The following is a 12,800-nucleotide window of genomic DNA, read 5'->3' as shown; positions in this document are numbered from 1 at the left end:
GCCACTCACACTATTTTTTATTATCTGGCACCCCTTCCTGGCTCCCTTCCACTTCTACTATAAAATGATGTGATTACATCACTGGACCATATTCCAGCTCTCTTTGCTTTTTCTGCATCTGTAACAAACTTAATGTAAAATAAAAATCCATGTGTTTTGAGACCACCCCAGGCAAAGTTTTTCTAATTCCCACATAGAGGGGTCTTAAAAAAGCAGGGTATAGGCATAGGAAGCAAAGAAATAATACACCAAGCCAGCCAAGAAAATTAAGAAGTCGGTGGCTTTTTAAAGTGGCTTCTTATGAATTCTTCCTCATAGTGTCTCTGAGCCCCAGCCAAAACTGACTATTTTTTTAATTAGACAAATACCCAACCACCAGAAGGGGAAAAATTGAGAGTGAGATAAAAGTCTCTATCCAGTGAGCTTTCAAATATCAAAGAAAGCGGTTGAAGGAAAGAGGAAGTTGGGGGAACACCTTTGTTGGAGGTTGACAGCTGGGTGTCATCTTACAACAGGATGGTTTTCAAAAGTAGAGATATAGAAGACCACAAGGAGAATCCAATGGTTTTAGACTGAATATCACCCCTGCTCTATAACACATTTCTTCTCTCTCTATATGTCATTTATATTGAATAAGTAGGGATTCTGTATGATCACATTTGTTCAAATTACAATTGACAAATTTAATAGTAGAATCCTTCTTTTGAGTGTGTGGATCCACCTGGTGGTGATTGTGCTGTGGGGTTTATTTCTAGTACCGTGCTCAGGGGTGCCCTCTGGTAGTGCTCCATAGAACCATATATAGTTCTGGGAATTGAACCAAGGTTAAAGCCACCACAGCTGCATACAAGGCAAGCGTCTTACTTTCTTACATTCAGCAGATCATTCAAACAGAGCACTAGCATTGCTATCAAATAATAATAATGCTTAGCTTAATGATTGCTGAACCAATAAGTTATCTACTTAATAATAATCATATGGTACATAATTGGATGAAGAACTGGGTGAAGCAAGATTATCCATTTTATATACATGTCAACAAATTGCAGCTGACTTTTTTGTTTTGTTTTTTGTTGCTTAAAATAGTCCTGAGTTTGAATTTGTTCATATTAAACATTGACATTAGGGCTAATTTCTCTCATTTTTAATTTCTTGTTAGGAAATTTCTTGTTAGAAAAACCTATCAAAAATTTAGGAAATTTAGAAATGTAGGAAAACACAATGGCATATCTCTGCAGAGTTGCTTTTGCTCATTCTTTGCCAGAAAACTAAAGTTTGGGATGACAAAGAGCTGGGCTCCTTAAAAGTGATGCTGATTTTTGATTATTTGTTTCACAGAATACATGCACATATTTTGAGAATAGAAAACTCACACACAGCATGTAACCTTTTCAACTTTCCATAGATTAAAAAGAAAACTGCATTGCTTTATTGGGTTTTCAAGCAACAAGGGACACCTTTCAGTTGAAAAGGGCAAACCAGGAAATTTACTCATGAAAACCAATTTAGGGAAGCATATGAATAGTGTAACTTCTTATAGTATATCTGGAATTCATCCCCAGTACTCTTGGGGACACAATGAGTTGTCCTCAGTGTAACTTCAATTTAGCCTGTGCTTAAATGTAGAAAGTGTCTGAGGCAGGTTCTGGAATTCTGCATTGTTATAATTATTTTTCTCTCTCTGGTATCAACTCCACCAGTGTGATGGCCTGTGAACTCTTTTCAGCATTCTCTCTGCAAAATTGGAGTGTGACAAGGTGTCAGCACTGACAGATCAGCAGACCTGAATTAATAAAGGGCAACATTGTCAACAGGATGAGTGTCCGGTGGCATGCAAGAATTTGCTCTGGGGTAGTTCAGAAAGGAGAGAAAAAAAAAGAGGCTTCCAGAGCAGGCTTTCTGAGACACCTGGAAAAGTCAGGCAGTTTCTGAGGGTCATTTCTTACATAGAAACTACTTCAAAAACTAAGATCAGTTTGCTGGGACACAGGTTTTGCATGCTGGAGGGCCAGGTTTGATCATAGGCACTGCATACTTCTTTACGCCCTTCTGGGAGGAACCAGGCAGTACCATACCAAGAGTAGTCCCTGAGTACCACTGGGTGTGTCCCTCAAGCCAAGAAAAAAAAAACATAAAGGATTAAAATCTAATCTAACATAATCTTTAAGTCTAGTCCCCTGCCATTTTTTTTCCTCTTTACTTCTCAAGCCCCAAAGGAAACTGAGATGTAAGGAAAAGGAGTTTTGATCTTGTCTTCAGAGAAACAAATTTCTGCTACTTGTCCTTGGATTTTCCCACTCTGCCTTTTCTGGTGTTGCCTTTTCTGTACCCCATCCCTTTTCTCTCTGCAGTTTATGATGTTTTCAGAGCAATTTGCAGTAGCAAAGTGCTATTCCTCTGTCCTGCATAATTTGACCATTGATTCTACTCTGCCAGTATTATTATCTTATCATTTTGTGTCAGCTTCATCTCTTAAGTAAACTACCAGAGAAATTCAGAGGGGATAGCTTGTATTTCTCTGGCATCTTCTAGTGTTAACTGATTCCCTTCGATACTCATACACCGGGGATGATTTTACTTTGGTGAATGAAAGAAGGTTAACTTAGTTATATTTCCCAAAGGACAAAAAAAAAGAGAGTAGCTCTTTTCAGCTCTTCATCTGCATTCCTCAGAATCACAAGATTGTCAGAGTTGTTTTAACATATATAAAATCATTTACTATTATTTTAGGAGTGAGGAAATGGTTGGGCCAAATGTCCTGCAAGACTTGGATTTTGCTTTGAAATATTCACTGTTCTCATTGGAGCTATGTTTGCAAACTCACTTGACTTTTGCGCTGTTAGTTTAAGAAAAGATCAATTGCCTGCAGCCCCTTACAGTGGCAAGTTTATCTCCAGCTTTGCAAATGCTCTTGATATTTTTGGCTCTTAGTTTTTGTTATGTGTGTGTGTGAAAATGTGTGCACAAATGTGGATGGGTACATGTGTTTTTTTTGTTTCTGGCAGTTTTATGATGTCCAATCAACTTTCAGGTTATTTATTTATTTATTTTTGTTTTGTTTTGTTTTTTTTTTTGGCCACAACCGGTGACACTCAGAGGTTACTCATGGCTATGCACTCAGAAATCGCTCCTGCCTGGGGGACCATATGGGACACCAGGGATCGAATGAAGGTCAATCCTGACTCAGTCGAATGTAAGGCCCTACCCTGTACCACTGCTCCAGCCCTGGCCATTCTCAATATTCTTAATATTTTTGGTAGAGTTTCAGAATTTGACTTATTATGTTTTAAAATTCCTCCTTCCCATCCAGTGATGCTGGGAATCAAACTCAATGCTCCTGCCTGCAAAACCATAGTCTAGGTTTTGGCTTCTCGCCAAGCCTATTCTTTTCCTTTCAAGCTTGTCACTTTCAGTTCGGCCTTCACTCCTCCCCCCACTACCCTGTCTGGACTTTCTCCATCAATTAACATCTTTCCAGGGTTTTGTTTCTTGTCCCCGTTTAACATCTATGACCATACTACCCTCCTAAGCCAGAGTCCCTCAGATTCAGAGCTATGGCATTAAAAGAAATTATTAATAAATTAATAATCTCTTAATTTTATTTTCCTCACTCAAGATAATATTTAATTATGAAAATATTGAAAAGCTTATGGAAATATGTATAATGCTCTTTGTGTCACTATTTTAAATCACTTCTCAGTGTATTCACATACAAATTTGTGTGTTTATGCTTGTATATTTGCATGAGTACGTGCAAAATGTTGAATTGTATTTGGGGATTCCACACCAAGTAGTGCTCAAGGATTACTCCTGGTTGTGCACTCAGGGATCACTCCTGGTGGTATTCATGAATCAAATTTGGGTCAGCTTCGTGCGAGGCAAATACCTTATGTACTATATCATCATTCTGATTCTGAATTCTATTTTTATGGAGTTCATCTCTGCAGTGCCAAGAAGCACAGCATTACATGGGGTAGGAAGTATAATTCCTCTCCATATAGGGCTCATAGTTTAATGCATATACCAAGTACTTCAGGGCATTTGCTTGAGCAATACACAGGGACACCAATGCCACACTCACAATGGAAGAGGTTTGTCACCATGTAGAGCAAGAAATCATACTCAGAATATGTAGATGCCAGGCATTTATTTTGTCTCTTGAGCTATCTCCGTGGCTCGTTGAATCATGGTTTTGCAAATAACAAATTGGCAACGTAAAACTATATTTATTTTACTTTTTTTTTTGTATTTAGTTTTGATTTCAAGGCTAAGACTACTAGTATTCAAGGGATGTTCTTGGATCTGTGTTTGTAAGAGGACAATGCTGACAATGCTCAGGCAACTCTGGGTTACCAGGGCTTGAGTTCCAGGCTTTTCCCATGTAAAAATATGAATTCATCCTATTGAACAATGTCTTTGGCTCTGAAGCCTGCATTTATGTTAAAGAACACATCCCACTCTATTTCTACTGTCATAAAATGTTTTGTTATAAAATAACATAAATAAAATAACTGCAGCATTTGTAAATTCCAGGTTTGAAAGGAAGTATTTGATGAATTTAGGGCATGCCTACTTTGTAATATAAACCATGTTTTACCTGCCATTTTATTAAGATCTTGTTTCTGAGTACAGCTCTACTTTTTAGGCCTTCTTTTTCCTGTTAGCTGTTGTCTTTGCTATGAGCAGGCCAAAGCTGGGTGCGGTGCTTGCTGAAGAAAGAACCTCTGACTATTGTGTCCACTGGATATAGCACTGGTATATGGTCTCCCAGGAAATCGCACTCCTTTGACAGTGGTGATTCCAAATGTTCATATAATTGTGGCAGAAGTCATAGTTTTCTTTATACTTATGTGAGGTGGGTTGCACGGTGACATGAAGAGCACAATTGCAGCTATAGCTTATAGTGGTACATAACTTGACTCTGGCCCTGAGATCCTAGTAGAGAATTTAGTGGAGCAATTCAATTCTCAAAGGCTTAATTCTTTGCCTCATACATGCAAGGCAGATGCTTATAGCCAGTGATTTATCTACCAACACCTAATGTTTTCTTTTTTAACTCCTCAGATTAAGATTGCCTCAGTAAAATGTCAAGGAATCAGTCATTTGTTCCTAATAGAATTTAGGATAGAGAAGTCCTTTAGCAGAAAGATTTATTTCAACCTGTAGTGACCCAGGTGATTTCTGATCTTATTTTATTTTATGTTTGTATATTTTTCTCATGATATATATTCTATTTTGCATACTCTTAGACAAATGGCTAATTGGTTCCAGTCCATTCTCTTTTAGAGAACAGTTTACTTTACTTTGTATATTGGTTAAAATGCCATCCTAAAACACTGTCAGACACATACAGATTAACCTTTAGGCCATGGCACAGTCAGATCCACACATAAACTTCATTATACTGTGTTTCTCCTATATCCAACCTTAAACCAAAGAAGCTGTGTAGATAGAAATAGGAGCTAGCATGCAACACCTTTTGAAATAAAAGCATTCATTGCAAGATAAAATTTGAATCATTTGATTATTATATAAATATGATTGGTTGCAAATTACTATGAAGCATTAGAGAGAGATTGACAATAGATTGATCTCTTGAAGATTGATATGGGTAATATCTGTCAAAATGATCAGATGTTTAGGTCTTTGGGAGTCACAAAGGAATAAGAAGCAGTCTTTTATTATAATTACTTTATTTAAACACCGTGATTACAAATATGATTATTTGTATGATTACAGTCATGTAAAGAACACCCTCCTTCACCAGTGTAATATTCCCACCACCAATTTCCCAGATGTCCTTCCTCCCCACCCCTCACACTTGTACTCGAGACAGGCTTTCTACTTCCCTCATTCATTCACATTGTTATGATAGTTTTCAGTGTAGTCATCTTTCCAACTTCACTCATCACTCTATGTGATGAGCTTCATGTCATGAGCTGCACCTACCAGGCCTCATCTCTCTTGTCTCTGAGATACTGTTAAAAATGTCTTTCATTTTTCTTAAAGCCCATAGATGAGTGAAACCATTCTGCATCTTTCTCTCTCCCTCTGACTTACTTCACTCAGCATAATAGATTCCATGTACATCCATGTATAGGAAAATTTCATGACTTCATCTCTCCTGACGGCTGCATAGTATTCCATTGTGTATATGTACCACAGTTTCTTTAGCCACTCATCTGTTGAAGGGCATCTTGGTTGTTTCCAGAGTCTGGCTATTGTAAATAGCGCTGCAATAAGTATAGGAGTAAGGAAGGGATTTTTGTATTGTATTTTTGTGTTCCTTGGTCTTAAGGAGATTGCATCTTTCCTAAAGAAATTAAAATAAGGGGCCGGGCGGTGGCGCTGGAGGTAAGGTGCCTGCCTTGCCTGCGCTAGCCTAGGACGGACCGTGGTTCGATCCCCCAGCGTCCCATATGGTCCTCCAAGAAGCCAGGAGCAACTTCTGAGCGCATAGCCAGGAGTAACCCCTGAGCATCACAGGGTGTGGCCCAAAAACCAAAAAAAAAAATAATAATAATAAAATGCCATAGAGGACACAATTTGCTGAAGTATGCTGGTAAACCTCAAACCTTTAAAAGAGTTGATGACCTTTGCATTTTCCATGCAATTTCTAATGACTATAAGCAACAGGTTCTCTGGAAGAGCAGGGCTGTGTAGTGGTAATGAGACAATACTTCTAACTGGATATTTTAGAAATTTTTTTGGAAATTCTTAATTAATTAATTCAAAGTTTACCAGAAAGGATTTTCCCTTATCTGAATTTTTACAAAAAATTCCTTTCTGAACCAGGTAGACAAATGCAAGTTTGTAAAATAAAGTGGATCTTCTCGAATTTTTTTAGGACTAGGGGCAGCATATCTCTCTATTCCCAAAGACAATCTTTTCCTTCCGCATTCTTCTTTATCTGTTTCTACCACTAGTACAAGTTGCCATGGAACTCATTTTTTATTTCCTTTATTTCAGATAAATTCTACCAGTTGCTGCCAGGAACTACCTGCTATTAGTAATAACTCATTAGACTTGACAGTGAAAATCTCTCCTACATGGCAAGTGCTCGCTGGTAGACCGGATACTGATGAATCCATTTGAATCCATTTTCAACCAGTGGGTGAACATGAATTAGGGAACTGGATGGTACCTAAGATGAGCCCATTGTTTAATTCTCATTACTTTTTTATGGGCTCACCCAGCATGAAAATCATTCAATAGCAATGAACATATTTAATTGTTCTTTCCAGTTCATCTTTTCATATGACTTAAACAGACTATCCTGGCGAGCTTCAATCCTGAAATAAAAAGCAGATGCTGCCTCTAATTGGGAGGCACAGGTAGGGTACTTAAAAAACAAACAAACTGACTTCCTTTTTTACCAAAAAAAAATGTATGCTAATCTTTGTGCCTGAACTTGATGAAATGAATACATGAATTAATAAATAAATTGCATGAATAAATAAATTAATGGAATGTGATTAAAACTTTCACATCATGGTAAAATTTTTTCTACTGATAGAAAAAGAACAAAGAAAAGAATAATATAGATAAATGGAAGAATGAGTAGATATTGACTCAAAGAAGCAGAAATAAAAAATTAAAACTGTGATTCTAATAACAGAGCAAGCTTAGAGTATAATTATGAGAAATTATTATTAACTGCCAGGAAGGAAGGAAGGAAGGAAGGAAGGAAGGAAGGAAGGAAGGAAGGAAGGAAGGAAGGAAGGAAGGAAGGAAGGAAGGAAGGAAGGACTTTAAAACATGATAAATAAAGTTCTGAAACTCTACCAAAAATATAAAGAATTGAGAATGGTCTTGCAAGTTTATAGAGTATTCATTCATTTCACTTGTTTTACCAGTGCATATTTGAGTTATAGTCAACTTGTTGTAAAGGTTTTTGAATCTGCAGTTTATAATCTTGACAAGGCTCTAAAGAAAAAGTGTAAACTTATGAATGTCTCAAAATGTCTCAAAAGCATTCAGTATAAAAGACAACCAATGTCTATCCTAAAATCAAAGAAACTTTTTGACTCAGAGACTGCAAGTTATCTACTATTCTAATTAAAAATATTCTACTTTAAACAACATTTTAAGCATAAAATTTAAGGATAAATAAATAAATTTGATGCTTGGGGATATAACTAAATTTTGGAGAACATACCTTGTATGCTGGAAGAACCAAGTTCAACTCTCCCTAGCACCACTGGGGGAATTTTTGTGTTCCCAGTTCCAGAGGATGTCCACAACATGGTCCATAACCAAACCTTTAATAATGATGGTTGTAGAGTTGACAGGGCTTAAGACACATTCCTGATACACAGCAGACTTGGATTCTAATTGGCACCATATATAGTTATTGGAACCTTGTCAGACTGACTCCTGAGCACAGAGTATATCCAGATTTGTTCTCAAAAACAACTAAAACAAAACAAAACACCAGGAGTGACTCTTGAAAGGACCCCTAAGTACCTCTATGTAGGTTCTCTAAGCCCCAAACTTTATTTTATGAATAAAGCAAATCAATGCAACTTACTTTTCTATTAAAATAATTTGGAGGGGAGAGAAACTTCACATCTATGTTTTCATTGTGCCCGTTAAAGGAAATTGCTGAAAAAGGTGATGATAATGCAAAAAGACAATATACACCTTTAATATAGGAGTGATGAAATGTTTTCAGTTCATATTTACAAAATTTGTCTGCTATACCAAGAGAGTGAGGGAATCTTCTCTTTAACATTAGGGAGAGTATTGATGAATCATCTGAAGCCAAAATTCACTATTTGAGGCCTCTAACTGGATTGTTGACATTTGGACAGGGAAAGATTTGGGCAGCCTTTGTTCATATTTTGATCTGGAGGAATGGCAGCTTATCATCCTATTGTGTCTTCTTGGAAGAATCAACTAAAAAAAGTAAGTTAGATTATTTTAGAAAGTAGATTTATTCAAGCTAGAGAAGGAGGGACAATTTAATAAATGTTTCTTGTAAATAGAAGTATTTTTAGGGAAAAGTAATAATCTTTTATTCCCACCAACTCACTTGGTTAAAAAAAGAGGAAAAAATTATAAAAAATAAAATTTGGGGGCTGGAGGAGATATTTGGTGGTATGGCATTTGCCTTGCATGTGGCTGAACCAGGATTGACCTCAGTTTGATTCCCAGGTCCTACATGATCCCCCAAGTCAGTAGCAATTTCTGAGTGCATAGCTAGGAGTAACGGGGTATGGCCCATAAACCAAAAAAGAAAAAAGAAAGAAAAGTAGAACTTTAATTAGACAAGGAAGAAATGCTTATAGTAGCAATTACTTCTGCCTCTCACTTAGCCCTGAAGTTAACTATTCTGAGTTGACATGTTTCAATACCTCAGGATAGAATTTCTGTGAAATTTAAAATGCTGCTTGTATCTCTGTGAGGGATGCATAGTGCTCAATTATTTTGATTATGAGAGATCTTGTTTTGCTTTGCTTCATGAGCCACATCAGTACTCAGCATTGCTCCTGGCTCAGCTCACAGATTACTCATGGTGGAGTTCAGAGGACCATATATAATGCTGAAGGAAGAACCAGTGTCAGCTGAGTGCAAGACAAGTGCCTTGACAAATGTTCTATCTCTTTAGCCCCTGATAATAAGAAATGTTAGACAGATACTAGTTGTTTTGAGAAGTGGTCACACCTTGCAAAGCTCAGGGGTTACACTTAGCTCTGTGTTTGAGGAGCACTCCTGATAGTGTAGGATGGACTTTATGGGATGCAGGGATCAAATCTGAGTTGACCAATTACAGGGTAAATACCCTATCCTCTATGTTATCACTCCAGCCTTTTATTTTATTTTTCAATTAGAATTAATTTCAAACTTACAAATTGTTGCCAAAACAGTACAGGGAACATATATCAACTTTTTAATCTAAATTTCCTATTTTATTTTACTTCTTTTTTCTTATTATATGTGTGTACGTGTTAGTTGTCTTTCATATTTTATTCCCTATTTATCTTTTTTTTTTTTTTTTGGTTTTTGGGCCACACCTCATGACGCTCAGGGGTTACTCCTGGCTATGTGCTGATAAATCGCTCCTGGCTTGGGGGACCATATGGGATACTGGAGATCAAACTGAGGTTCGTCCTGGGTCAGCCGCATGCAAGGCAAGCACCCTACCGCTGCAATATCTCTCCACGCCTTTTATTCCCTATTTTTGTGTAAGCTGTATACACATTATTTACTATACCTCTTATTCTCTATTTTTTCAATAATTAAAATATTTTAAAGTTGTTTGCATACATTTAGGGTTTGTTTTGGTACAAAACCTAGTGGCATTCAGAACTTAGCTTGAGCTCAGAGATAAATCTGGTAGGCTTGGGAATCCTATGGGGTGCCTGGGATCTAACCTGGGTTGGCAGATTGCAAGGAAAGTGTGTGCTTTATTTATTGCACTATAACTTGGTACCATGCATGTTTTTAAAATAATATCTGTATATAACATTATACTCAAAATATATAACTCTCTCCTCTTTTCTATTAATTCCCTTACATAATGTTGAACTATTAGAATATTTTTTAAATAATCAGTGCATCCTGTGCTCTTGATATTGTATATCAATGAGAAAACTATATTTATTTTATTTTATTTTATTTTATTTAGTTTGAGACCATACCTCTCAGTACTCAGGGTTTATTTCTGTCTCTATATTGAGAGATCACTTTTGCAGGCTCAGGAGATCGATCATATGGGGTTCTAGAGACCAAGCCTAGTTGGGACACGTGCAAGACAAACACCCTGACTGCTGTAAGTTTATTTTAATATTTTCTATTATTCTTATACAATAAGTTATTCATATATGTTCCTATACTCTTTGCCTTGCTGTCTCATATTGTTAATAAAGTATAACTTTATTTTTTCTTTTAAAATTATTAAAGCATCATATTCTAAAAAATATTAATAGCTGATTTTACCCATACTATATTCTAGCAGCAAGCCCATTAAGAATGTCATTTTTCACCACTGGAATTCTCAGAATCCTTTCCACACCCTTTTTCAGCCTAACATCATGACAGATACCTTTTTTAAGTTTGGTTGTTGTAGTTTTAAGTATTGTTGTAGTTTTCAGTATTGTTTGGTCTGTGGTTTAAATATTTAACTATCATTCCTTGATACCACCAGTTTACTCAATCCCCTTGACCCACTGCTCCCCATTGGTTTCCATATGTCTCTTTTCTTTATATATCGAACTAGCAGTCTGTTATGTATACTCCTTCTTTCCTGCTGACGCTAGGATATTGGTAATATTTTGTAGGAATAAATAACAATGCTGTTGTGAGTGACCTTATTCATCTGGCTGTATCATATGACTTATTGTACATTTTCTGGAGGTCCATGGCCGTAGTCAATTCCTAGAAGTATGATGCCAGATTGAAAGATAGGTGCTGTTGTAACTTTATAAAATATCCTCAAATTCCTCCCCATAAAATAGTGCCATTTTGCATTATCACCATCTATATAAAGAATATTTCTCGGTAACCTCTCTAATAGCATAGACTGTCATAACTAAGTTTTGATTAACCTGATTATATAGAATGGTAAGGCAGTGTGGCATTACTTATACTTCTATCATCCCCCCCAAAAAATAAATGTATTTCTTTTTTCTTAAACTTTATTTATTGATTGATTGATTACTTGGTTTCTGGGCCACAGCCACAGTGCTCAGGAATTACTCCTGGCTCTGCACTCAGAAATCTTCCCTGCAAGCTGGGGGACCAGATGAAATACTAGGAATTGAACCTGGTGTAAGGCAAATACCCCATTGCTGTGCTATCTCTCTGGCTCCAGATACGTGTATTACTATATGCTTTTATATTTTTTCTTTTTTATTGTTTTAGGGTCACATGGCAGCAATGCTAAGGACTTATTCACAGCTAGGTGTGGGGTGACTTTCTGGCAATACTTAGGGGACCATGTGATGCTGGGAATAAAACTTTAGTCTACTCCATGTAAAATATGACAAATATTACTTTGAGTACTCTCTATGGTTCCCTATATTTTCCTTTTCTATGAAGTATGTATGTTTAAAGGGCATCTCTTTAAAAACACCTAGGCTATGTCCTAGAATCAGGGCAAAAACCAAGACCACAATTACAGAAGACTGATTAAAACAACAGTGATGGATCACAACTCCGAGAACTGTAAAGAAAGACTTCATCCTAGGCTCCATCCTTTGACCTGTGCAAATATAAAGATCTCTAGCTACAGAGGCATAATTTTATTACCCACAACAGAGCAGAAAGTTTCCAGACACCACAGAAGGACCTAGGGGAGAGTAAAAGAGCATGGATGGAGCCTGTAGTTATTCCCATGACATTATACTTGAAGGGTGGAGAAACCCTGTATCTTTTAGGCCAAAGGAATTCCCTTTCTAATCTCCCCAATATTTACTGTGCCTATGCAAGGAAAAAAAATAAAGAGCACAATTTAAATTTTTTCTCTGTAAGTTTTGTTATTTTTGTAGTATGTTGCTGTTATTTTTTTTTCTTTCTTTTGGGCTTTTGTTTTCTATTTCAGGACCATGCTGATTGTATGGCTGCTGTCTGTATTGCTCTGGTCCATTTCAAATTTTTTGTTGGATTTTTTCTTTTCTTTCCTTTTTAATTTTTTGTACTGTTGTGTTTTTCTTCCTTTTCCCTCTCTGCTCTTAAACTGACAGATATAGCCTCTAGAAGGACTCCTTTCATTTTTTGTTTGTTTGATTTTTGCCCCATTTTATTTTATTATTATTATTTTTCTCTTTTCTTCAAACAGAAGCACACAGCTTGAAACA

The sequence above is a fragment of the Suncus etruscus genome, chromosome 6 (genome assembly GCF_024139225.1).
Source record: "Suncus etruscus isolate mSunEtr1 chromosome 6, mSunEtr1.pri.cur, whole genome shotgun sequence".
NCBI lineage: Eukaryota > Metazoa > Chordata > Mammalia > Eulipotyphla > Soricidae > Suncus > Suncus etruscus.
The sequence above is the reverse complement of the archived record's forward strand: the minus strand, read 5'-3'. Positions refer to the sequence as shown.